The sequence below is a fragment of the Neofelis nebulosa genome, chromosome 4, assembly GCF_028018385.1.
Source record: "Neofelis nebulosa isolate mNeoNeb1 chromosome 4, mNeoNeb1.pri, whole genome shotgun sequence".
NCBI lineage: Eukaryota > Metazoa > Chordata > Mammalia > Carnivora > Felidae > Neofelis > Neofelis nebulosa.
The window spans coordinates 52,657,621-52,684,085 of NC_080785.1; the positions used below are offsets into that span (position 1 = coordinate 52,657,621).

The 26,465-nt window shown below is 41.0% G+C and overlaps 1 protein-coding gene across 6 annotated transcripts in view; it reads left to right on the top strand.

The window, feature by feature from the left end:
- Window positions 1–26,465, top strand: part of OSBPL3 (oxysterol binding protein like 3) — a 174,646-nt gene that overhangs the window by 40,684 nt on the left and 107,497 nt on the right. Inside the window, exon 2 of one of the 6 annotated variants that reach the window (XM_058724797.1) lies at window positions 6,065–6,186. The exons of the other annotated variants lie outside the window; for them this stretch is intronic. The gene's annotated coding sequence lies outside the window, so the exon portion shown is untranslated. The remainder of the gene's footprint in view (window positions 1–6,064; window positions 6,187–26,465) is intronic. 6 annotated transcript variants of the gene reach the window in all.

The window sequence follows — 26,465 nt, forward strand, 5'->3', positions numbered from 1 at the left end:
GAATATAGAGAAATATAGGTTTTGGTTTTGGTTTTAATATTGGGCTATGTTTCCTCCAATCTATGTCAAATACAGGTGTGCCTTTATGCCGAAACCTAATCTGTGGAAATGCAAACTGATATCACACATAAATAATGAGACAAATTGACATAAACACTTTTATTTATATCCCTGGGTATGCATGTGCCCATTTTTTTCTGGCTCATTTTTGTTTATTTCCTGTTTAAACTTTATGCTGATGAACTTGCTGATTACTAAATACCAGGAAGCTGGGTCCTAGAAAGTTGTAAATGGGCGTGTCCTCATGCTCAATAATCTTTGGTGGAGAGGGGCCAGTTGAGAAGCTGGAGTCCTTTTTTGTGATTTTTGTTTTGGAATGAAATGACTGAATGAATGAACAGACTGACTTATTTCCTTTCTGTTCCTTGAACTTGTAGGAGTAACAAGCAGATATGTAAAGCTGCCTCTGTGACATAAGCATTCTTGCGTGGCTCACTGTGTCATGACTTGCTATGATCTGAACCAGAGCACTGTGGAATGAGTCAGATTCTTGGGTGTGAATATTGCCATACAGCACTGCCTAGTGCAATTATGAAAGTGGCATAAATCGGTTAAATCCTAACACCCTGCACTGCCACAGTCAGGATACATATTAGTGATATATGGCGCTTAAAATAACTAATAAATTGAGGAAATTTGTAAGTTATGGGGGAGCCCTCTGAGCATCCATCTGACCTGGAAATTTCTTGTGGTCCCTGAATCCGAGTTCTCTCCTGAGCCACAGAGGATGGCCTTTCCAGGCAGGCATTGCCATAACAGCCTGCTGACTTTGCAGAAGGGACAATAGCAATGGTCACCTCCTTAAGCTCAGCATTGCACAGTTAGTTATAGCCCGGTCTCTTCCCACAATTGTGAATCTGAATAGCAACAGGTTTTGATTTTGTTTTATTTTGTTTTGTTTTGTTTTGTTTTGTTTTATAGCTCATTTGATGGCCAAGTCTGGCCTGAAGCTATTTATGTATGGTCTTTGTTCGAGTTAATAGGAACGTTCACACATTTTGCTATAAAAATATTAATGTGTTGGACCATGAGATGCCATTCCAGGTCCTGCTGGAGCTGTTCTTATATGACATACATGCCATATTACCTTTCTAAAATTAAAAACAAAACTAATTCTATATATTTCTGGCCTCAAAGATTTCAGCAAAGGGACTGAAGACTTGCACCCAACAGGAAGAAGAATGGCCACGATCCTAGAAGCACAGAAACATTTGTATTTCGCATTTGTCCTAATTTCCCATTTCGGGACTTTGAATTTTCTCTCGCTTAGTAAATGAGACCTGCTACCAGGACGTTCCTATTCCGATGACCAGCAGCATGGCATATGTGGATTGTCATGCGGCAGAGTAGAGGCCTGTGAAGGATCTAAATCCAGGGAACAAAGCAGCAAAGTGTCTGGATAGGAGCTGGACAGTCATGAGTTTAGTCACCCACGGCTTCTAGTGAACTTAATGCTGTGTCAGGAGGGGCGGCTCTTCTCTTTATTTTGATCTCTGCACTCATTATTATCGTGGTATATGAGAACGTCTATACTTACCAGGACTATTTAATAAATTTGGCATAGAGTATTCCATACTCTGCAAGTTCTGTTATTTTCAGGTAATCCATTATTTTCTTTCTAAAGTTTCATAAAATAAATTCCTGAGATTTTTAAGGTAAGGTTACTTGAGTCAGGTGGACTCAACATTCATTTATGGTTGTGGCCAAAGTATGTGAAGCAGATAAGCAGCGGGCCTGCAGAGCAAAGCTTTTTCCTTCCTGTTGTGTTATGTGACATAGATAAGTGTGAGCAATACGCAGCTTGTGTCCTTAGGGAGATCAGTGTGGATATAAATAACTAGGAAGCCGGTCCAGCTTGCTTCGCATTTTAGGGTAAGTAGACTAAAGTGTGAGAGATAAGATTGGAAAGGGAGGTTGGTTGGGTCAGAACTGGGGAGGGCCTCAAATACCACCTGTACATAGATAGACTTTATTTTGTGTATCATTTGTTTGCAAGATTTGCACACAGAAGAGTTCTATGAAATGATGTACTCATGCTTCAAGTAACTAAATCCATTACGTTACATTAGGTATCTCTTCTATTAGATGGTAATGCGGACAAGAGGGAGTTGGTGAAAAAGAGAGAAACTTAAAATGGAAGAAAAGTATCTGTTACATCTATTATTTTTTTTCTTCTTTCAGTTTGAGAAAAGATTGCCTCATTTGATTTCCATGGTGGGAGCACGTGGAACCCTCTCAGGGAATGTAGTGGCTGTAAGAGCTCAACCTTGAAAGCCAGTGCCCTGGGCCATGATGAGTCACTGCAGATATTTGCAGGGAGGAGAGATGTGATCACAGAGCTACTCTAAGAGGACTGGTTTGGTTTGAGCGAGGAGCGCCCAGCGGTTGGCAAGCTAGGCAGGAGCTTATTATAGTCATCTAGGCAAGGAGCAGTAATTTGTACCCGAGCCTGTCAGGTGGCAGTGGGAAAAGAAAAAAGGGAAATGCTGGAAGCAGAAACTTTAAGAAACATCTTAAATGCAGTTTTCCCACTTGATTCCTGCTAGGAATCAATTTAAAAGGGCATTTTAAATTGGTAGGAAGGAAGACCCAATTAGGAGGACTTATCTGGTAATAGACTGGGTTTTCTAGGATTTACCTAGGGTTCATGGTCACATTTTGTATACATCTGTAAAAAGCTACCTGCCTGAAACCGTTGCCTAGGCTAGAAGAGTTCTCCTTCTTAAAAGAATCTTTGGATTTCGTTAAGTGTCCAGAAACGAGAAGAAACATGAGAAGAATTGTTTGGGGCGGGTATCAGCTCTCAGTTTGTAACTGTCTCCTGATTTCCTTTGGGCTCCTGGCCTGGGCTGCACTGTTTTGGGGACTAATCTGATGTCCTCATTCACTGTGCCCCGTCTTCTTGGTGTCAGTGCCCTTCCTCTCCACACCACCTTGACAACCCACTCAGTGGCCTAGGACTCTCGCTTCTGAGATACCTTTCCCTCCATCAGAGCCTCTACCTTTCCTGTCTGCGTTCTCTCACTAAACCTGTTCTTCAGACTGTCTGTGTATTTATTCCCTTGATCCCCACCCTGTTTTCTGTGTTTGGCCTTTACTTTCCCCACTCCTTCACTTTTTCCCTGGTGTACCTGGACGGCATAGTCAATAGTTTTGATTATCTGTCACTGGCAGATGACTGTCACTGTCAACAGCAGTTTCTTCACGATTGGCCTTCTACAGAAGTACTCACTTCTCTTTCCATCTCTGAATTGAAACCACAGACTCTTCTAACTCTGAACTCTCTATAACTGGCCGCTGGCTTCCTTACCCCAGTGTATGATTTTAAGGTTAACAGAAGTTAAGAGATTACTTGGAAATCTTTTTGCTGGTCCAAAGTTGCACCCCTTCCCATTTTCTGTAGCAGCTGTTCTAAACCTTTATTATTTTCTTTAAGGATGCAATTTTTGGGGCGCCTGGGTGGCTCAGTCAGTTAAGGGGCCCACTTCAGCTCAGGTCATGATGTCACTGTTCCTGGGTTTGAGCCCTGCCTCAGGCCCCACATAGGGCTCTGCACTCACAGAGCCTGCTTGGGATTGTGTCTCTTTCTCTTTCTCTCTCTGTCCCTCTCCCACTTGCATGCATTCTCTCTCTCTCTCTCTCTCTCAAAATAAATAGACTTAAAAAAAAAAAAAGATGCAACTTTCTTCCACCTCGTTCTCAGCATTTGAACTTACCCTCATTTTATCTAGAAATAGGTCACTAAGGAGCAATTTTCCCAACTTTATATGCAGCCCCCAGAGTTATTGATACTTTCCCCCCTCAGTGACAGAACTGTGTTATTCCATTCTAAATCCCATGTCCCAGGGCCTCCCAATGACATCTTGCCTGTCTATAAGTTTGATACTGTTGACTGTTCCATCATTTGGAATGATTTTGGCCTAAATTACAGAAAACCCAAACACAAGAGGCATAAATTAGAGGCTACATAAAAGAAGTCTAGAAGTAGGGCAGTTTCAGATTAGCTTATTGTAATGGTTTGACAGCATCATTAGGATCCCATTTCTTCAGTCTGTCCTCCTTGCCATTCATAGCATGGTAGATGTATTTCCTCTTCAAACTGGCCCTGGGCTCCCATTGACCAGGATTGTATCACATGCCCTTGCCTAAGCCAGTCAATGGAAGGGGAATGGGACTCACGAACTGCGAGATCATGATCTGAGCCAAAGTCGGAGGCTTAATCGACTGAGCCACCCAGGCGCCCATCCCATGACTTTATTCTTGCTGGTGGTATAGAACTTGGCTTATTGAATTGCAATTTTGACCTTGTTAAGAGCAGGATATTTGTCTTCTGCATTTTGAAGTCCGTGGAACGCTTTTGTATAATTTAGCCCATGGTCTGTGATCATTGAAGTTTGTATCTAAAGAATGTAGTGGTTTTGTTTTGTTTTGTATTTGTAAATTGTGAGAGGAAAAGTTAGCCCTAAATAGTCTGTATTTAATGTGTCAGGTTCCTTTGAAAAATCACGACATATTCTAACACTGAGCTTCAGGAGGAAGGCCTTTTCAAGTTCATCTTTTACTAGAACTGATAGCCTGAGGCCCATTCATTGTAAAGTTGACTGACATTGCATTTTAGAGGAGTGATAAAAAGGATTGTATTGGAGGTATAACAGTTAACTTTTCAACCAGGAGAAACCTAAGAATGAATTAGGTGGTGACAAAAAAAAAAAAAAAAAGATTCCCTCCTTGAAAATATATGCATTTGGGGGGGGGGTCTTTCCCTCTGTTTTATTAAAGTAATTCTTATACATTACAAAATAAATATTCAGAAACATGAGATATAATTTTTAGAAGATAATTAAATTTTAGCGTTTTGGGATTTCTTTTTCTGGGTACATAGAGACATTTAATTATACGAAAACGGGATCCTCTCATAAAGACTGTTTTATAACTTGTTTTAACCTAATCTGAAATATTTGTCCATGTCAATCAATAAAGCTTTATCATCATTCTTAAAAAAATTTTTTTTAATGTTTATTTTTGAGAGTGACAGAGAAAGCATGAGCAGGGGAAGGGGTAGAGAGAGAGGGAGACACAGAATCTGAAGCAGGCTCCAGGCTCTGAGCTGTCAGCACAGAGCCCGATGCAGGACTTGAACCCACAAACTGTTGAGATTGTGACCTGAGCCGAAGTCAGGCGCTTAACCAACTGAGCCACCCAGGCACCCCATCATCATTCTTTTTAAATTCAGGCATAACTTACATTCTAGAACACATAAATGTTAAGCATCACCCATATCACTAGATGGTGTTAACCATCACCCAGATTAAGACATGTTAACACTTAGTCGTACTTCCAAAGGCTCTCTGTTTTAGTTCCTTTGTGGTGATGGAACAATTCTGTAGGTTAGTTGTGATGGGTACATGAATATGCATGTGATAAAATTTTATAGAAAACCGTGTACATGCGTACAAAATAAGTGCATGTAAAAACTGGTGAAATCAGAGTAGGCTCTAGTCTAGCTAATTGTGTTGTACCAATGTTAATTTCCTGATTTTGACTAGTTATATATAACTAGTCCCATTGGTGGGAGCTGGGTGAAGGGTACACTGAACACTCTGCATTGTTTTGGCAACTTCTTGTGATCCTATAATAATTTTTTTTTAAGTTAAAGAAATCTTCCTCATTCTTGTTTTACTATTTTAATGGGTGTCTTACAGGTTACCTTATGGATATACAATAGTTTATATAACCAATTCTCCATTCATTTTCTGGAGGTTTTATTCATACAAATAACTTTGTGATGAGCGAACTTGTACGTATTTTTCGAAAGGGATCTTATCTCAAAAAAGAAAAAGCTACTACTATGTTCTTAAAAATCACTTTTCAATGACTACATACAATTTTCAAGATCATGCATTACATAAAGTGAGTCAACCCTGTGTGGTGGGGACGCTTAACTCTCTCAGGAAGAAGGCATTTCAGCACAATTGTAACTTCTGTTTTTTCCATCTGCCCAAAGCCCAGGGATATTAAACTCTGCACCAAGGAATAGAAGATATAAATGAAAGTACATCCTGTCTAAAACATAGGTCATTACATTGCTTCTCCAGGGTGAAATTTTTCTAGAAGATTAATTCAAAGGTGAGTTGCATGGCAAACTCAGTTTTATAGTCTTTGAAGGATAAAACCATCTGAGTAGTTATACTAAGTTTTTCTGGTGGTGTTCATCCTCATTTATTTATTTATTTATTTATTTATTTTTTATTAAAATTTTTTTTAATGTTTATTTATTTTTGAGACAGAGAGAGACAGAGCGCAAGTGGGGGAGGGGCAGAGAGAGAGGGAGACACAGAATCTGAAACAGGCTCCAGGCTCTGAGCTGTCAGCACAGAGCCCGATGCGGGGCTCGAACCCACGAACCGTGAGATCATGACCTGAGCCGAAGTCGGATGCTTAACCGACTGAGCCACCCAGGCGTCCCCATCCTGATTTTTTTAAAAGTAAGCTCTACCTACCCCATCGTGAGGCTTGAACTCATGACCCCAAGATCAAGAGTGGCATACTGTACCAACTGAGCCAACCAGGCACCTCTGTTCATCCTGATTTTGAATCTGATTTTAAGAAGACCAGCCTGGACACAGGTTTCTGGAAAACATTATGTACTTCTTACTCCTCAGTGCTTAGGGGGAACAAAGATATATTTTTTGGCAAAGTACCTGTTAAATGAGGGTTGTTTTCCATTTTGGCTCAGCAGGTACCTTATACTCTAATATTTGCTGTAGGTATTTTTTTCTTCTTGTTGTCTTTTGACAGTTGTTTTCATTTTACTTCTATTACTGGGCAATTTTGTCTTTGATCTCAGGAACTCAGTCATTTGTCATTAAAGCTTCTAACTCAGACACAGGAGAGGAATATAATGAAAAGATTATTGCTTCTCATATGTCCAACAAAGAAGACTTCTACTTGTCCATGAGATCAGTGTTGAGCATGCTGTGGTTATCTGTTAGCATTTGAATAAAAACGTGTTGAGGTCATGGATGTTGGTGTTTTATACCGGAGGCAGGCAGAAAAACTCATTGAAGTGGTGAGATTTACCTTTTCACATGTAAAAAACTGCTCTCACATGACCTTTTTCCTCCATCACTTCCAGACTCTTTGCTTTTGACACCAGCTGAGAAAATTGACTTTCTCTCAGAGTCCCATTTTAGAGCAATTACACATATGGCCTGCTTTTTCTCATCCGCTTCATCACATTCTGTCTCTTCCTTCTTTTAAACTTTGCTTTTCTCGTCTTATCCATGCTGCTATTTCTAGATTAAACCACTGTAATGCCAATGAATTTTAGTGTTTATTCTTTTACCCTTTCCATTTGTGCTGTATGTAACTCTTATATGTTATCTTTGCATAGGTATGTTTGACTCTCTTTGGCTGAAGTACCAAATTCTGATAGCAAAAGCAGATAGTGATTAATTTTGTGAATTACCCATCTGTGTACTTGTCTAATAGCTAATTATGTAAACATTGACTTCAGATCAGAACTGGAAGCATGTGCAAATACTTGCCTCAACTGGAATTTATGATAGATTAATTATCGAAAAGCCAATTTTCTTTCTTTCTTTTTTCTTTCTTTTTCTTTTCTTTTTTTTTTTTTTTTTTTGCATAGCATGCTTAAACTTTTGCTCAACTGTTAGTTTTCTTTGGGAACAGAAGTATAATCAGAAATATCATTAATGACCTAAGTGTTCTGTACTGGGACATTATTCAAGTTTGGTTTTTAGACTGGCCTATGATTGTTGGTATCTTTATAATATTCTGAGTAGTTTTGTTCTCCTTGACATCTTCTGTTTCTTTTCAACTATTCATAAACAGAAGATAAATTTTGAGACTAAATCAGAGAGCCTTTGAGAGAGAAGACATGCTAAAGGCTTTTGTTTGCATGGTTGCTTTTGACCTTTATGAGTCTATTGCTTTTAGAATCTAGGACAGCATTGGGGCACCTGGGTGGCTCAGTTGGTTAAGCATCTGACTTCAGCTCAGGTCATGATCTCGCGGTTTGTGAGTTCAAGCCCTATGTTGGACTCTGTGCTGAAAGCGTGGAGCCTGGAGCCTGCTTCGGATTCTGTGTCTCCCTCTCTCTCTGCCCTTCTCATGTTCTCTCTCTCTCTCAAAACAAACAAACAAAGCCATTAACCTCTAGGACGGCCTTAATAAATTGTCAAGGTGAATTACCTCACATTTGACTTCCTTTTTGGGATTTTGCAGGTGGTACTAATGATCTTTCCCTCCTTGAACATGTGTAATGACTGTCCTCTTTGTTCTTTGTTGTAACCTTGAGCCATGAACTCCCCTCTCAGCTGGGCCCCAGTTCTGCAGGCATCTGCCTGCTTGGCCTGTTATTACTCCATGAATCATTGCTGGCCTTATTAAACTATTTTGGGCAGCAGCCTTTCCATTCTCCTCCTGTGAACCGTGAAGACTGGAGTGGCTGCAGCAGTGTAGGCCCAGTGTGGAATTTGAATGTGAAGGAAAGACGTTTCACTGGCTTGTGACATAGCATTTTATTCTATAGAACAGTTGGGTGTCTGCCCTCTGAGGCCACCTTGTGTCTTGAAAGGTTTCTTTTGTTTTAAAAAGTCATCCCAGAAAGTTCATTCTTGAATGTCTGGCATTTAAAATGCTTGGATAGGGGCGCCTGGGTGGCGCAGTCGGTTAAGCGTCCGACTTCAGCCAGGTCACGATCTCGCGGTCCGTGAGTTCGAGCCCCGCGTCAGGCTCTGGGCTGATGGCTCGGAGCCTGGAGCCTGTTTCCGATTCTGTGTCTCCCTCTCTCTCTGCCCCTCCCCCGTTCATGCTCTGTCTCTCTCTGTCCCAAAAATAAATAAAAAACGTTGAAAAAAAAAATTAAAAATAAATAAATAAATAAAATAAAATGCTTGGATAGGGGCGCCTGGGTGGCTCAGTCGGTTAAGCGTCCGACTTCAGCTCAGGTCACGATCTCGCGGTCTGGTCCGTGAGTTCGAGCCCCGCTTCGGGCTCTGGGCTGATGGCTCAGAGCCTGGAGCCTGCTTCCGATTCTGTGTCTCCCTCTCTCTCTGCCCCTCCCCCGTTCATGCTGTGTCTCTCTCTGTCTCAAAAATAAACAAACGTAAAAAAAAAAAAAAAAATTAAAAAAAAAAAAAAAAGTCAATCACTGAGACCCAGAGTTTGTGCTTGCCTGATGACACATAGCTGTACTTAGAGCGAGGATGAGAATCCATATTTTCTAACTCCTAGTTCAGTGTCTTTCACATAACTTTCTCATGTATTGCTAGCTCAGAGCCACATCTGAACTATTCTTAGCCTTGTCAATGGAGGTATTTGTTGTTCATCAGAAAATACTTTTTTCATATGCAGTTTCATACTTCCCTTTGCTTCCTTACCATCTAAAAAAAAAGATGGAAAATGTATTAGTTTCCTATTGCTGCTATAACAGAACTAAATTGTTTAGTTTCGTGGCTTCCAACAATACACATTTGTTCCCTTACAGTTCTGGAGGTCAGAAGTCTAAAATCAGTTTGTCAGCAGGGCTGTGTTCTTCTGGAGGCTTTTGTGGAAAATGTACTTCTTTGCTTTCTCCAACTTTTTTTTTTTTTTAATTTTTTAAATTTTTTTTTTTTTCAACGTTTTTTATTTATTTTTGGGACAGAGAGAGATAGAGCATGAACGGGGGAGGGGCAGAGAGAGAGGGAGACACAGAATCGGAAACAGGCTCCAGGCTCCGAGCCATCAGCCCAGAGCCTGACGCGGGGCTCGAACTCACGGACCGCGAGATCGTGACCTGGCTGAAGTCGGACGCTTAACCGACTGCGCCACCCAGGCGCCCCGTTTTCTCCAACTTTTATAGACTACCTGCGTTCTTTGGCTCGTGGCCCCACATCAATCACATCTCATTTTCCATCCTCGCATCTCAATAAATTGCTGTCTACTAACTGATCTCTTGCCTTTCTCTTGTAAGGACCCTGTGCTTGCATGGGCCCTGCATGGATAATCTTGAATAATCTCCCCGTCTCCAGGGCCTTACTTTAATCACATCTCTAAAGTCCATTTTGCCATATAAAGTAACATTCACTGGTACCAGAGATTAGACTGTGGATATATTTGGGGGTTGTTATTCCACTTACCACAGACACTTGCCTTATGAGCCAGAATTCTCAAATTATCTTTTTTTTCACCCAGATTTCTGAATGTCTCAACATTAAATCATATCAGTTTGTTCACATACATTTTTCTAGCCATTTACTCTCCTTCCTCTGTGCCCCATAATGAATTCCTCCTTTTAGAATAAACCTATTCTAGAAACAGAAGGCACTGACATCACCCACTCAAATGACTATGCATACTTGTTGGCTTACTCTGATGTTGGAGGGGCCATGATTGGGGAATGGATGTCCAGGAGCATCCCCAATACTCACTTTCTACCTCTGAACATATACTTCTTGAGAGAATATTCAATACTTTTTGGAATTAACAAAAAAATCTTCAGCTTATACCATGTATATATTGGGGATTTGGATTAGGAGAGGTTTGTTGCCTTCTTTTTGGATATATAGGCTATGTTTGAATTATTGTCAGCAGAAATCACACTGACGAATTTATTTAATCATGCCCTTCTTCTAAGCCTGGGGTCCTTGAGCCTTTAAGGCTCCACAGAAGGCCTTCATGGTGCTGAACCTCTTGGGGCTATGCAAAGCCATAGGATTGTTTTTCTGGAATGTCTAATTTTCATTAGACTTTTAAAGATGTTAGTGACCCAGGAAAGGCTAATGATCAACTGAATTGATAGCAGGTGGATTATTTTCCTTTTCCCCTTGATAGATAAAAGGCCTTTGGAAGTACACTGCATACACACACACACACACACACACACACACACACACTCACACACTCCCACACACACACACACACAGACACGAGCGAGCAGGGGAGGGGCAGAGAGAGAGGGAGACACAGAATCCGAAGCAGGCTCCAGGCTTTGAGCTGTCAGCACAGAGCCCGATGCCGGGCTTGAACTCACAGACTGCGAGATCATGACCTGAGCTGCAGTCTGACGCTCAACCGACTGAGCCACCCAGGCGCCCTGATACAAATTCTCTTTGATAACTGTGGGACATTATGTAAAAATAATGCATAAATATTTTGAAAGGAATTTGTTGCTTTTGATAAAACTCACTTATGTTCATTTTTATTTAGAGCAAGAATTTAAGACTTATTTGGGCTGACTTACCCATTTTATGGAGAGGGGGATAAATGAGGTCGGGATGGATGGGTTTTACAGCATTATGCAACTGTTTAGGGACAAAGTTGGTGATAAAATTCAAGACTCCAGAAACTGACCCAGTGATCTTTTATTATACCATATTTCCGTGTAAGGTAACATTCAGTTCCAGGACTGAATGCTGAAGGAAACAGGTTTCATACCTTGTAAATCAAACCACAATGAGGTACACCTGTATCCACCAGCATGGCTAAATTGTAAAAGACTGACAATATCAAGTGTTGACTAGGATATAGAGCAACTGGAGAGGTCAGGAGGCATGGCTGGTAGGAGTAGAGAAAGACACAGCTACTTTGGAAGGCAGTTTGGCAGTTTCTAATGTTAAACACACTTTCCTTGTGGCCTAACACCTCTGCTCCTATGCATTTACCCAAGAGAAAGGCCCATATACGAATATTCAATGCAGCTTTATTATAACAACTAAAAGCTGGAAACAGTTCATATGTTCATCAGCTGGTGAACAGATAACTTGCGGTATATACTTATACAATGGAATACTAGTTCGGCAAAGAAGGGGAAGGGATTGCTGATATACCGTAGCTGGAACCCAAAACCATGTGGAAAAAAGCAGACACAAAAAGCAAATTCTGCATGATTTCATTTATATGAAGCTCTAGAACAGACAAAACTAACTGAAAGTGACAGAAATCCGAGGGGTGAGTGAGTGTGGGAGTTGATTGCATAAGGGCACTTTTTGGTGAGGGAGGTGTTCTGTAGTTGGCATAGGTGTATACCTGTGTCCAAATCACCAAATTATACACTTAACAGGGGTGGATTTTGTTGTATATAAATCATACCTCAATGTAGTTGAATTTTTAAAAAATAAGAAATAGGATCATGAGAAGCCAGGGTGTCAAACAGCAAAGCACACTTGGTATAAAGCATAAAATATTTTGACTATGCCATTGAATTTTCTGTGGTCCCATTTTCTCTCTCAAAATATCTGTGGTCCTTGTGTGATGGTCCCTGTGGCACTTGTCTGAGAACACAGATGTAACTACAAGCAAGCCTACCATGGTGAAAAAAACTGAACAATCCACCCATGTACATTTCCACGAGCAAGTTTCTTCTGTGCTTGAGGATATTTTGCCAACTTAAGCAGTAATCATGGGAATCATTTAGAGCTTCAGTTATTAATTCTTCTTTAGTTACCAAAATTTTACCAGCATAACTACATATGCAAATAAAATAATACCCGGAGAAATGCCAAGTGCTTTTCTGTTCTCTAGGAGGAAGTTTAGAGGATTTGTAGACTGAGTAGATTGAATTTATAGCCATATTCTCTGCTAAAAAATCTAAAAATAGAAATGTTGGCATCACAGTCGATGTTCTGAGTCCTATTTTAAATTCTGTAAGCCTGTAGCTTAGCAAAATGCTATTCAGAAAAGTCTCTACTGCATATACAATATATCTTTGTCTTGCCAATTCTCCTGCAAGCTTCTTTCAGAGACTTCTTTCAGCAATATCTGAGACTAGAAATGAAGTCATAGGAGTCCCCTTGAAATGAGTTCTAGACATAAGATGAAAGCCGCATTGCTTCTAGCAGAGTGAGATTCCCAAGAGCTTTCCCTTTAGTGTGCTTGAGGATATTTAAGTAACTTTTAGAACCCAAGGCACCTTATGGAGAATCTAATTGAATAAAAATGTGATTTTTATTTATTGAAGTTTTCTTTTCCTCAACTGAAACAAAAGAATGCCAACAGGATCCTTTGTTACACTTTTGGTTATGTTACTTTCACAGGGGTGCGTTTATTAGTTCATTCACCAAAAATTGATTGAGTACCTATCATATGACAGGTATGTTTCCTGACAGCAGGATATAAAGAAGAAAAAGAGTAATGTGGGTTCTCCAGGAGCTCACAGTTCAGTAAGGAGGCATGCAAATAAATACTGCATTGTGACAAATGTGATTGCTAGCATAAGTTATGTGCACGGGTGGGCTGTCTGGTGTATGCCAGCCTGGGGATGTTAAGTCCATCTAGTCTAACTTGTCATTTAAGGCCAATGTTTTCTTACTGATTTTCTGTCTGCATGATCTATTCATTGACAGAAGTGGGGCATTAAAACCCCCTGCCATTGTCGTATTGCTACCTATTTCTTCTTTTAGATCTGTTAACCTTTGCTCTATACATCTAGGTGCTCCTATGCTGGGTGCATAATAAATATTTACACACATTACACCTTTTGTTGGATTGACCTCTTTATCATTATATAATGACCTTCCTTGTCTCTAATTATAGTCTTTGCCTGAAAGTATATTTTGTCTGGTAGAAGTATAGCTATCCAAGTTTTCATTTCTATTTGCATGGAATATCTTTTTCTAATTCCTTCACTTTTAGTCGATGTGTCTTTACTTCTGTCGTTTTTTTTTTTTACCCGTTCAGACACTCCATCTTTGATTGGAGAATTTGCTTCATTTACATCTAAGGTGATTTTTGATAGGTATGTACTTATTGCCATTTTTGTTAATGATATTCTGGCTCTTTTGTAATTCCCTTGTTCCTCTATTCTTTTCTTGTTCTCTTCCTTTGTGATCTGATGATTTCTGTAGTGGTATGTTTACATTCCTTTGTATCTTTTGTGTATCTGAAAATGTTAGGGAGGGATGGTCAGAAAGCCTCATTTGAGCTGCAACCTGGATGGTGGCTAATCTTTCATACTCACAATGGGGGCAGGGGTGGCTCCTGCAAAGGCTCAGGGACAGTTTGTGCAGAACTGCACGTGGTTTGGTGTCCTTGGAAGGTGAAGTTGGAGGTGGCTAATTATGGGAATTGAGGCTTGTGTGTAGCACATAAGGCTTGAGACCTCTTTCTGTAAACCGGTAGCCCTCGATCCAGTGTGTTTTAATCATCTGGAAAACTTGTTTTTAAAATGTTCATAGGGGCGCCTGGGTGGCTCAGTCGGTTGAGTGGCCGACTTCGGCTCAGGTCATGATCTCACGGTCCGTGAGTTCGAGCCCTACGTCGGGCTCTGTGCTGACAGCTCAGAGCCTGGAGCCTGTTTCGGATTCTGTGTCTCCCTCTCTCTGACCCTCCCCTGTTCATGCCCTGTCTCTCTCTCAAAAATAAATAAACGTTAAAAAATTAAAAATAAATAAATAAATAAATAAATAAAATGTTCATACCTAGATCCCAAGAATGTTGAATTAGCATCTTCAGGAAGAGGACTTGAGCATGTTTGGTTTTCTTAAATGTGCACAGATGATTCTGATTTACAGCCAGATTGTCAGTTATTTGTAGGTCATGAGTATCCACTGAAGACGTTTGAACAGGGGCATGACACATCCTGACATGTTCAAACCAAGTACCGCAGAGCTTTATATGAAGGGTGTCCATCTCGTAAACACTATTTCCATAGCTGTGAATAGTTACTATCATTTCCCTCAACTCAGAACCCTCAGAGGGTCATTGTTCTAGTCGTAAAGATGTAACAGTTTCCAGTGGCCACTCGTCCCAAATGAGAGGGGTCCACCTAGCAATCTTGTCTGCCTCTTCACCACACGGGTGCAACCCTGAAGGCTGACAAGGTTTTACTCTAGAGCTATTTAAGGATCATTTTAATGTACCAGAGTAAGTTTTATATCTTAAAACTCTGTCTTAAAAGTGTCACTCTGTCTTAAAAGTGATCCACGGAAGCCGAAACAGCTGTTCCACTCAACCTTTTTCGTGTCACAGATACGGGGAAGATCATGGCTGCGGGCTTGTCCATGTCAAACCAGCCAGCTCTCTGGCCTCTAGCCACACTGAAGCATAAAGGAGAAAACCTGACTTAAACACACTGTTAGTAGAACCTGCTCTCTTCCTGTTTTCTCCTCTTCTCTGCAAACCAGCAATACTGTTTGCCACAGTTGACAGAGAAGGGCAGTGGAACATTCCCATGGGAGTAGGAACTGCTGAATGCATTTGTAGCCCCGAGAAGTTAGCGATTGCTCCTGCGGTGAAGTTTTCCATCCTCAGGAATTGAATCTGAAAGAAAAGCCGTCCTTGTAGAAATCATCTGATACCTTTCGGTACTACTCGCTTCAAGCAGGCCTGCCTCCTGGCCGCTTGGAAGGAAGAAAGTTTTTGTTATTAATTGAGAGGCCCAGCAAGGAGAGGTGTAGGAAATGCCTTGGGCCTTGGAGTATTTGGGCCGGAATTAGGATATTACTTCCAGTCTTGAAAAGGCATCCGGCCACATTATGACAATAGGTAGGCATCCTTTCTAGGGTTCCAAGGCCTAGATGACAAATAAGAAAGTCAGGTAAATACACCGACCTTACTACCTTCCATCTACCCATGCTTCTGGGCTGCATGTTAAAAGGGGTGACCTACCAGGGTGATATGTTTCATCTGTTGGCTCCTTTTACTCAGACCCCATGCTCACCTATGTGGGATTTAAAATCTTTAATTCTGTGGCACTTAGTAATCTTTATTTACTTACTTGTTTTTTGCCATTTAGTAATCGTTAATAACACTTTTGAATGTCTATTATATGTATAGGTCTCCTGTGCTCTTACGTTGTAAAGACCCGAAGGCATATGTAAAAACAGTAAATTACTATATGCCTCCTCCCTTGTCCCCTTTGCATGTATGCACGTATGTACGTAAAAAAGAAATGAAAAAGGGGACATGAGTGACAACTGTATGTAGCTACTTTGAATTATCCCTAAAGAAGGGAAAATCAACGACGAGCCTGAGCCAGGACAAGTCTGATTCCCTGGGCAGAACTTTGAGCAGCACAGCTATAAGTCTCAATATCTGGGGGGAGAGGGGACCTTGTGGGACACGGGATAGTCTCCTGACTTCCGGGAGGTTGACAGGCCTCTCCCATAAGCCTCGGGAATGCAGATTAAGCTGGACATCATTGACATCATCAAAACATTTAAAAGTGGAATGGCTGCTTCGGAAAGTAAGAAGTCGCCCCATCAGTGTATCTGCACCAGTTAAACTCAGTTTCATACAAGGTGGGCAGGCATGTGTAGTAAATAAATGTCCACATAACAGTATTGGCAAGAAGGTTAACTGGGCGACCCTGGTTCTTGGAGTAGCGGTTCTTTGCACGAATCCATACCGAGACCGTAGCAATAGGGGTGAGTCACAGCCTGAGAAAATCAAGTGCAAAAGTGGAAGGGAATAGATTCTCACTATTTCCTCTGCCTCATTTTAAGTGATCAGATATATCATCCTGAATATATTCTTTTATTTTTTTAATTTTTTTTTAACGTTTATTTATTTTTGAGACAGAGAGAGACAGAGCATGAATGGGGGAGGGTCAGAGAGAGAGGGAGACACAGAATCTGAAACAGGCTCCAGGCTCTGAGCAGTCAGCACAGAGCCCGACGCGAGGCTCGAACTCACGGACCGCGAGATCATGACCTGAGCCGAAGTCGGCCGCCCAACTGACTGAGCCACCCAGGCGCCCCCTGAATATATTCTTATTAAAATGTTGAAAGTACATTAATAAGAAGGAGAAAGGGAAAAACCCCTTCAGTTTGCCATCCAAATGTAGTCTCCCATTATCTCTTTGAGTGTTAAGTGTATGATCTTTATAACTTATATTTTTAGTTTTCTGCACTTTTATATTTAGCATGTTTCTTTTAACATGAACGATTTACAGATTACATTCCTCACAGATTATTTTAGAGGCAGTATTACTCCTCACATGAAATAATATATCCTAGTGTTAATTTGCTTAACTTTCCCCCTACTGTTGGGCCTTAAGATTGTATCTACTTTTTTCCCTATTATAAATATTGAGTGAGAATATTTTATAACATTTTGAAAAACAATTGCTCAATAGGTTTCCCAAATATTTTTACTTATTTATACTGCTATCAGTAATAGGTGTCAAAATTTTCCAGTCCTTCCCATCATTGGGTATTGACATTTTAAATTACTTTTCTAATTTTCCATGTGGAAATAGAACATACAACTGGGTCAGGTAAGGAGGGTTTTGTTGCATGACTGGGGGGGTGGCGGGTCATGCCCAGGGCAGGCCATAGGAAGCACAGCTGGAACTTGGCAGCAATCCACCAAAGTCTGCATTCTCCCGCCAGCTCTCCCACCCCGCTCGGCCTCTCCATCTGATTTGTCTCTTCTGTTCTCTTACTTTGCCCCTGGCTGCGTCTTGTTGCCTGTGTGTGTTGTCTGTCTGTCTTTCTGTGAGCCTCGTTCTGCATTCCTCTGTGTTTCTGGTCAGCCTGTCTCTCTTCGTCTTTCAGTCCCTCTCTGTCTGCCTACCCTGCCCTGTGATGCTCTCATGTTTGCTTGGTGCCTATCGTAAGACTGTGTATAGTCATCTCTCTCTCTCTCTCTCTCTCTCTTTTTAATGTTTATTTATTTTTGAGAGAGCGAAAGAGAGAGAGAGAGAGCGAGCACAAGCAGGGGAGGGACACAGAGAAAGGGAGACACAGAATCCTAAGTAGGCTTCAGGCTCTGAGCTGTCAGCACAGAGCCCGACACGGGGCTTGAATTCACAAACCGAAAGATCGTAACCTGAGCCGGTCAGACACTTAACTGACTGAGCCACAGTCACCCCAGACTCTGTATAGTCCTGACACCACCTTCCCCCATTACCCCCGTTGTGATGAGCTCCTCTCTGCAAAGACAACTCAAAAACGTGTCTTGTGTTCTTTGTGGGCCTATCCAAGAAAGATTACTGCACACCCTCTCTTGAAAGGTAATCTATGACAGTTGATGGAAACTATCTCTTAGGATGAGATTTGCTGTCCCTGAAGTGGAGAAGAATTTGCTCGGCTGGCCCATCTTTGACCCCATGTGTGCAGGATGGGCAGATGGGGTATACTGCAGAGTATCTCTGATGGTCCTACTTAAACAGGTTTGCTTTTCTCTTTTTCTTTTTTTTCTGCTCCTAGAAGTGTTAACTCATCCCTGCCATTTCTTTTTTCTTTCCTTTTTTTTTTTTTTCCTCTTTCTGTATTGACCCTAAGGTAATAAGCTCACTTTGTATTCAGAATCGACCCTGTGGCTTTCTATAAGGAGGGCAATTTGTCACTTTTACCCAAGAAGCTCCAGGTTAGTGCACGCATGGCAGGTTGTGGTTAGTGTGGCGGAGACAAAGATCCTTGACCTGAAAACCTGAAGCGGGGCTGGGGGATTAGCCAGGAGGGTGAACGGCAAGGCTGTGAGTCAGAACCAGGTGGTCAGACTAGAATGAGGTCAGACTAAACTGGGGGCTGAGCCGGCAGCTCAGGGTACATCAGAGGAGAGCCAGGAGGTGGTGAGAGAAGGGCTTCGGACAGGTGGCCTTAGCTGTTCCACACTTCCCAGTTCTCATGTGGGGTTGTTGTAACGGTCAGTCTCCTGTTGCATCCTGTTTCTTCAGTTGTTCAATGAGTGGTTCAAATTTGTGAAACCACATTCTGAAGTCACCAAGGGTATCCACTGAAAATTTAATTTCCCTCCCACCTTGGCCACTCAGCCACACAATTCCCTGAGTGAGACTAGTTCTGTGGTTGAGGAACTTGGGGCACAAAGAGGGAGCTCTTTCAAAGTCATGCCGTGGTGAGGTCAAGCCTGCCTTTCTACCACCCAAGTTTGTGCTTCCCCCAGTGTATCTCACTGCTTCCTGTTGGAATTCTTTTTTTTTTTTTTTTTTAAATTTTGAGAGAGAGAGAGAGAAAATGTGCATGAGTGAGCAGGGGGAGGGACAGAGAGAGAGAGGGAGAGAGAGAATCCCTAGCAAGCTCCATGCTGTCCATGCAGAGCTCGACATGGAGCTCAGTCTCACAACTGTAAGATCATGACCGAGCCAAAATCAAGAGTCGGACACTTAACTGACTGAGCCACCCAGGCACCCCTGGAATTCTTTGTGACACAGCCCAGACACTATAGCATTTGTGGCCAGTTATTATTTTTTAATCATTATTTTCTATTTTTCACCGAAGTGATATCTCTTCTGAGGCCAGGCCAATCCTGTTAGTCCCTGTCACAGTGTACAAATGCTAGGGTATTTTAAAAGTAAATGACATGTACAATACTGATGATGTTAATAGTACAGATTCCATGGGTGTCCTTGCGGTGTTTGCTATATGCAGCCTCTCTACTAGGTGCAGGATACAGGAGTGATGAAAAGCGGAATCTACAGTGACCGTGGAAACATTGGAGAAGTTGCTGAAATCCATCACTTTTCATGTATCTTCTCTAAAACATGTATTTTTATTTTTATTATTATTTTTATTTATTCTTAAAAAATTTTTTAACGTTTATTTATTTTTGAGACAGAGAGAGACAGAGCATGAATGGGGGAGGGTCAGAGAGAGAGGGAGACACAGAATCCGAAACAGGCTCCAGGCTCCGAGCTGTCAGCACAGAGCCCGACGCGGGACTCAAACTCACGGGCCGTGAGATCATGACCTGAGCCGAAGTCGGACGCTCAACCGACAACCACCAAGGTGCCCCTAAAACATGTATTTTTAAAAATTCAGCAATATGACTTGCTATATGAATGTTGAAGTTCAACAAAGGTTGAAAAAAACCTTGCACTGTGAATTCTTTGGTTTGCTTTCGTTTCCGGATAAGCAGACATTTACTGAAATTAGAATTTTGGGAGAGGAGCAAAGAACCACATACTCACCCAGCCTTAGAGGTCCTTGTGAAGGACTCTTGTGTCTGCATGGGAGTAAGAAGGGGTTCCCACTGTGGACTGTGTCTTGTATTTGTCCACCAGTTTGGAACATCTGGGGAGTGATGGGACCAGAGCATTCCCATCCTATTTCTGGATGCTGAGGTTGGGGTGCTGCTCCTGAGCTGCATTCTGGAGTTGAACTTGGAAGGCATTTCCCTCCCTGTAAGAAGTGCCATCGTCTCTCTACTATAAGTGCATTGCACAGGTCTCTCTGGGCTAGCCTGAGTATATGATCACAAGCTAACAGCTTTCTAGGGAAAAATGTTTTGAGTTTCAAACAGCTGAGTTACAACTGCCTTTCAGAACATAACCTCTCAAAAGTTGGAATTACTTGTGCTTGCTCAATTTTATCCTGCTCTTTTACTGTAGACAATGGGATTCAGGCTTTTCATTAGCTTGGCGTTCTTTTGACTGGTGATGGGTTGGCTCATGTGACTATGTGTGTACACGTTATCTATTTTAACCTACATGGCGGTATTTCTGAGAATTAAAGTCATAGTAAACTTTTTTCTTTCTTTTTTTTTTTTTTTTTGTGACGTGGGTCTGAATCATTGCTAAATGTAAAGCAGGTGTACAGATCAAAGATCAACTGTTTCAGAGCTTGAAAGTCATTGTAATACCATATCCAGATTTGGCTTTTAATCATTCGGTGAGGGTTTTCGTTAGACCCCTGATTGCTTGTAAATAGGCCCTTGGTGGGAGAGGCTGGTACTGCCTTCCAGAGAAGAACGGCTTCGAGATCTTGGAGGGAAGACCCTGTGTTTCACTTCTGGGTATGCTTGTCAGCAGCCTCTCACTTGAGGAGGCGTGTCCGTGATCTGTTCATGATTTGTAGGATGACTGATGAGGCATGCAGGGTGGGCCACTCTTGTCATTTGTAATGGTGTCTCCATGTGTTGGAGTTGACTTTGACCTTTGACTTAGCTCTTTCATTCTCTCCTTTCTAGTGCATTCACTAGAGCATCTAGATTCAGAGGCCTCATGTAGACTGATCTGAAGTGATAGGCTCCCATGTTGATATTAACATTGCTCATGTGTTTGTAATTGAATATCCTGCGTTACAGCAGTCACGGCAGGGGGTTCGTAAAACTTCCCACCGAAGCGTCGTCTCTTTCAGAATACAGAATAGTTCTTTTTTGGGTCTTAGGACTAGATCCCAGTGTCACATATCTGACTCAGCAAAAGTGGATTTACCTCGTGCCAGTGGTTGTTGTGGAGAGATGGATAACTGGGTGTCTGGTTCTGTTTTATTCAAAGGTTATTTTTAGGAGCGGGGATTATTTTATCGATATACAATTCATATACCAAAAAATTTACCCCTCTAAAGTGTATAAGTCAGTGTTTTTTTTGTTTGTTTGTTTGTTTTTTTTTCTAGTAAATTCACAAAATTGTGTGACCATCACCATCATCTAATTCTGGTACATTTTTGTCACCCAAAAGAAATTCTGTCCTTCCCCATTTGCCCACCTTCAGACCACTGATCTACTTTCTGTCTCTGTAGATTTGCTTATTCTGACATTTCATGTAAATTGAATCCTATGATATGTGGCCTTTTTTTTTTTTTAATCTCTCTTCCTTCACTTAGCATGTTTTCAAAGCTCATCCATGTTGTAGCATGCCTCAATGTTTTATTCCTTTTTATAGCTGAATAATATTCCATTATATGGTATCTTAGTCAGTTTGGGCTCCTCTAACAAATGACTGTAGACTGGTTGGCTTCAATAGCAAGTAGGCATTGCTTTCTTACAGTTTTGGAGTCTGGGAAATCCAAGGTCAAGGTACTGGCAGATCCAGTGTCTGATGAGAGCCCCCTTCCTGGCTTGTAGATGGTTATGGTCTTCCTATAGTTTTACGTGGCTGACAGCAGAGAGAAGCAAGGTTTCTTTCTTTTCTTTTTTTTTTTTTTTTTATAAGGGCACTAATCTCGTTCATGAAGGCTCCACCCTCATGGTCTAATTAGCTTACAATGGCCTCACCTCCAAATAACCATCACATTGGGGATTAAGCTTCAATTTATGAATTTTGGGATGACAACACTTTCAACACATAACATATAGATATTCCACTTTTTGTTTATCCATTCAGTAAATTCACAAAATTGTGAAATACCTCATATGGTAAGTTGATAAGACATAGGATTTTCCGCTTTTTTTAAAGTTTTTTTTTTTATTTAAAACCATTTTTTTAATGTTTGTTTATTTTTGAAAGAGAGAGAAACAGCACAAATGGGGAAGGGACAGAGAGAAAGGAAGACAGAATCTGAAGCAGCCTCCAGTCTCTGAGCTGTCAGCACAGAGCCCATCGTGGGGCCTGAACTGACGAACTGTGAGATCATGACCTGAGCTGAAGTCAGACGTTTAACCGACTGAGCCATCCAGGCACCCCGTGGATTTTCTACCTTTTAATGTTTATGAATTAGGCTGTTGTGAACATTCTTGTATAAGTTTTTCTGTGGACATATGTTTTCAAGTCCCTTGGGTATATACCTGAGCGTGGAATTGCTGCCTCATATGGTAACTGTGTTTAACATTTTGAGGAACCCTCAGACGGTTTCCCAATGTATACATCCCCACCAATTTCTCTACATCCTTGCTGACATGCCTGTGGGCTTGTTGGTTTCTTTGTTTATTATCGTAGCCATCCTAAAGGGTGTGAAGTGGTATTTTTTTGTAGCTTTTATTTGCATTTCTCTCATGATTAATGAGGTTGAGTGTTTTTTTCATGTGCTTATTGACCATTTGTGTTGTTTTCTTTGGAGAAGTATCTCTTCAGGTCCTTTGCCTGTTTAAAAAAAATTGGGTTGCTTTTTCACTGTTGAGTTGTAAGAACTCTATGTTTTCTGGATACTAGACCTGTCTCAGGTATATGATTTGCAAATATTTTTCCCATTCTTGGATTGTTTCTTCATTCTGTTGATGTTATCCTTTGAAGCATAAAGGTTTTTAATTTTTATAAAGGCCAACTTACTACTTTTTTCTTTTATTGCTTTTGCTTTAGGGGTCATAGCTAATAGGGCATGACCTAATTTAAGGTCAGGAAGGTTTATCCCTGTGTTTTCTTTAAAAGATTTTAGAGTTTGAGCTTTTACATTTAGGTCTTTAGTTTATTTTGAGTAAAATTTTTTATATGGTATGACATTGTGAATATCCACTTTTACATGAGAATATCCACTTTTTTTCCAGCACCATTTGTAGATAAGACTGTTCTTTGCCCATTAAGTTGTCTTGTCACCTTTGTTCCAAATGAATTGACCAAGTTGTGGGTTTAATTTCTGCATTCTCAATCCTGTTCCCTACATCTGTATGCCTCCCTTTAAGTCACTGAATACTGGCTTGATTCCTGTAGCTTTGTAGTAAGTTTTAAAATTGGAAACTGTGATTCCTACAGATTTGTGAAGATTATTTCTTGATACGATGTTGATGTCCACTCTTTTACATCACACGTTTTGATACATCTTTTCTCTGCCATCTTAAAGTGCTATGAGAAATGTTGCTTTGAAGCAGCCTTGAATTCTGTTTCTGGTTGAGTCTCACTATCCACGTATGAAATGTATGGATTTGGAATCGGGCATGTTGCAAAAGTTTGACCACTAGCTTTGTCTCGGTTTCTTAACTGTAAGGATGAAGCTTAAAGCCTAAGTCAAGGCAGCATTCTGAGAATTAAATATCCTAACATATGTAAAAGCATCTAGCATGGTGTCTGGGAAATAAAAGGTCCAAAATAAGTATGTATTGCCTTTCCTGTCCCCTTTTCATGGATGCCAGAAAATTTTCTTTGTGCCTTATGAGATGGTTTTAAGGTCTTCCTTAAAATCAGCCTTCTTCAGTTTAGAAACTGTTTTCCCCAAGGTTATCATATGGTTAAGCTTCCTAGTCTGGTCTGTAGGATTGTTTGTAGTACAAGTGTTTCAGGCTTTGTTTACTGTTTGATCCCCGCCGTCTAGGATTGTCCCTGACCAATAGTAAGTGCTCAGTAAACATTTGTTAAGTAAATACTAAGTGTTGATCCCATTTTCTTCTTTATTTGGGTAAATACAGTGCAGATTACTGGAGATGTGTTTTTAAGTGAGCCTGCATAACAGTGGCATAAGTGCTTACTTTCTGAGATAATTTCCACAAGATTTCTTTTAGCAATTTGTCCAGTCAATTTACAGTACCTTTCTCTGGAATGCTACTTCTTTTCTCCAAATGATGCCATACTTCCCATTCAGATGTCCCCTCTTTGGGGCAGTTTCAGACTGAAGTTGAAAGGACTGAGTCCCGAGTATAAATTTGAGAAAGCAATAGGGGAACAGGAGTTGGGAAGTTGGGTTTGGGGGAAGGTATGTGATAATGAGAGACAGGGAAGGGCTTTTAGGGGAAAATTGGGTCAAATAGGGAACTGTGTTCTCAGTTCTGAGACTTGCTTTTGTTTTTTATATGATTGTCATGGTTTCTTGTGGTTTCTCTAGACCAAGTCTAGACATGAAATTATAAGCAAAGAATATCTAAACGTTATTTACTGGCTGTTGTGAGCCTGAATTGTAACCAAGAAATGGTGTCTGTGCATGTTAAGCTATTATATGCATGATGGATAGACCAACCTTTAAAGGTAAAGGTTCAAATCATTTCATACACTCAGAGGATAACTGAGTTTTAAAGCTAGACAGGATTGCCAGGCTGAGGGAATATCTTAAGTGTCACCTCAAAGAAGACATTCCATGGTCAAATAGGTTTGGAATAGGTTCAACAAAATTGTTTAACAGATTTGGTATTTGTTTTAACTGCAGGACTTCTCAGAGCCTTTAATGTGCCCACATATATTACACTGTGTCTTCAAGAGGGAAGGTAGGAGCAGCAGTTCCCAAGGTGACTGGTGTGGGGGGACTTATTTTTCTCTTCACAGAGAATCCTGTGGGTCTGGTATTTAGCAGAGCACATTTTGAATAATTATGATCCAGAGTAACACCTTAATTTTTTAAACATGAACTCTGATTTTATACTCTTTTTGAGTTGCTGTTTCTAGGGAGTCATGACTTTGGTATACGTAGAAGCTGATTGTGTCTGTTGTGTTACTAAGAGGCCTGTCCAAAAAAGTCAGCCTTTAAACTAGGAGCTCTAATCAAACTCCTGAAACCCATATATATGTACATAAAATTTATAAAATACCTTATCTTCCAGGATCTAAATATTTATTTATTTTTAATCTGTTACATGCATAGCTTGGTTTAGTTAATGCCTATTAATCCCTGATCTGATGAATTTGTCAAATTTAATTTCTGCAGCTTTTTTGCTCTGATACATACCCCTTAAGGTAAAGGACAGGAAGATGCAGGGGAAAGAGGACCCTTAGAGAACAAGGCCACTGACTTCTATGGCATAAACAAAGCATGGACAGCCACCTTGTTCTGGGTTGTCAGACCCAGCTTGTTACGACTGGATGCCTTCCCGGAGTTCTGGGGTAGAGCAGACTGTATCCAGTCACCAATGTGGATGCAGGAGACTCGGATCCTCCCCTTCTACCTTCCCTCCCTGCACCCAAACACCCACCCTTCCTTCTTGCTTCCAAGTCTGATGGGGGCTTATTTATTTAACTGTCTTTAAAAGAGAGGGGGTGAAGGGGTGGGGAAGAGCGGAGCGAGAGAGGGAGAAAGAGAAAGAGATAGAGGTTAGAAGAGGACTTAGTGGTATAGCTACCTTCACTTCTGGTAAATCCCGTGGGTTGGTATGTCACCCTTGTGGTGGCACAGCAGCCCAGATGAGATTTCCAGTGTCAACGGTTTCCAGTCAGACCTCTAGTTAAAAGACCCAAGCACCACTGTTTTTTCTCATCTACATTCTTGGGCGTTTCTGCATTGCCCTCCTTGATGACGGTGGAGGCAGGGTATGACCCAGGCAAGTTCCCTGTCCAGGAGCAGAATGTTTTTCAAACAAACAGAGACATAACCAGAAAGAAAGAAGGATCAGAGATGAAGGACTGCTGAGGGTATTCGAGTCCAAATCTGAGGTTGGTGAGTATTGGGGAAATAAGAGAAGCATGGATCCGGTGACCGTTTGGGGAAAATGGACCGTGCAAATAAGAAAAGTAATTGTTGTTTCGTTTTTATATCCCTGATACGTGTTCGTTATTTTTAAAAATCAAGCAAAACAAAACAAAAAAGATTCGAAGGAGAAATTAAAACATTACCCAAAAAATCTCAACCAGAAAATAACCAGTGTTGACGTTGATTTCAGGCTTGCCTCTATGCATAGAGTGAGAGAGATGGACAGAGGGGGATGGATAGATCAACAATGGGCAGAAATAATTGTATAAGCCTGAGGTCCAACTAAACAGTTATACAGGAAAACTATTCTAGTTGATCTTGCTTACATTTAACAAAAGGAAAATAAATTGCCGATCTTCTGAAAAGTTATCCTTTATCCGAAGAGGTTAGTTCTGTTAGTTCAGAAGAAAGACGAACACCTCCAACAGCTTGGGAGTCCAATGAGTTGCACACACT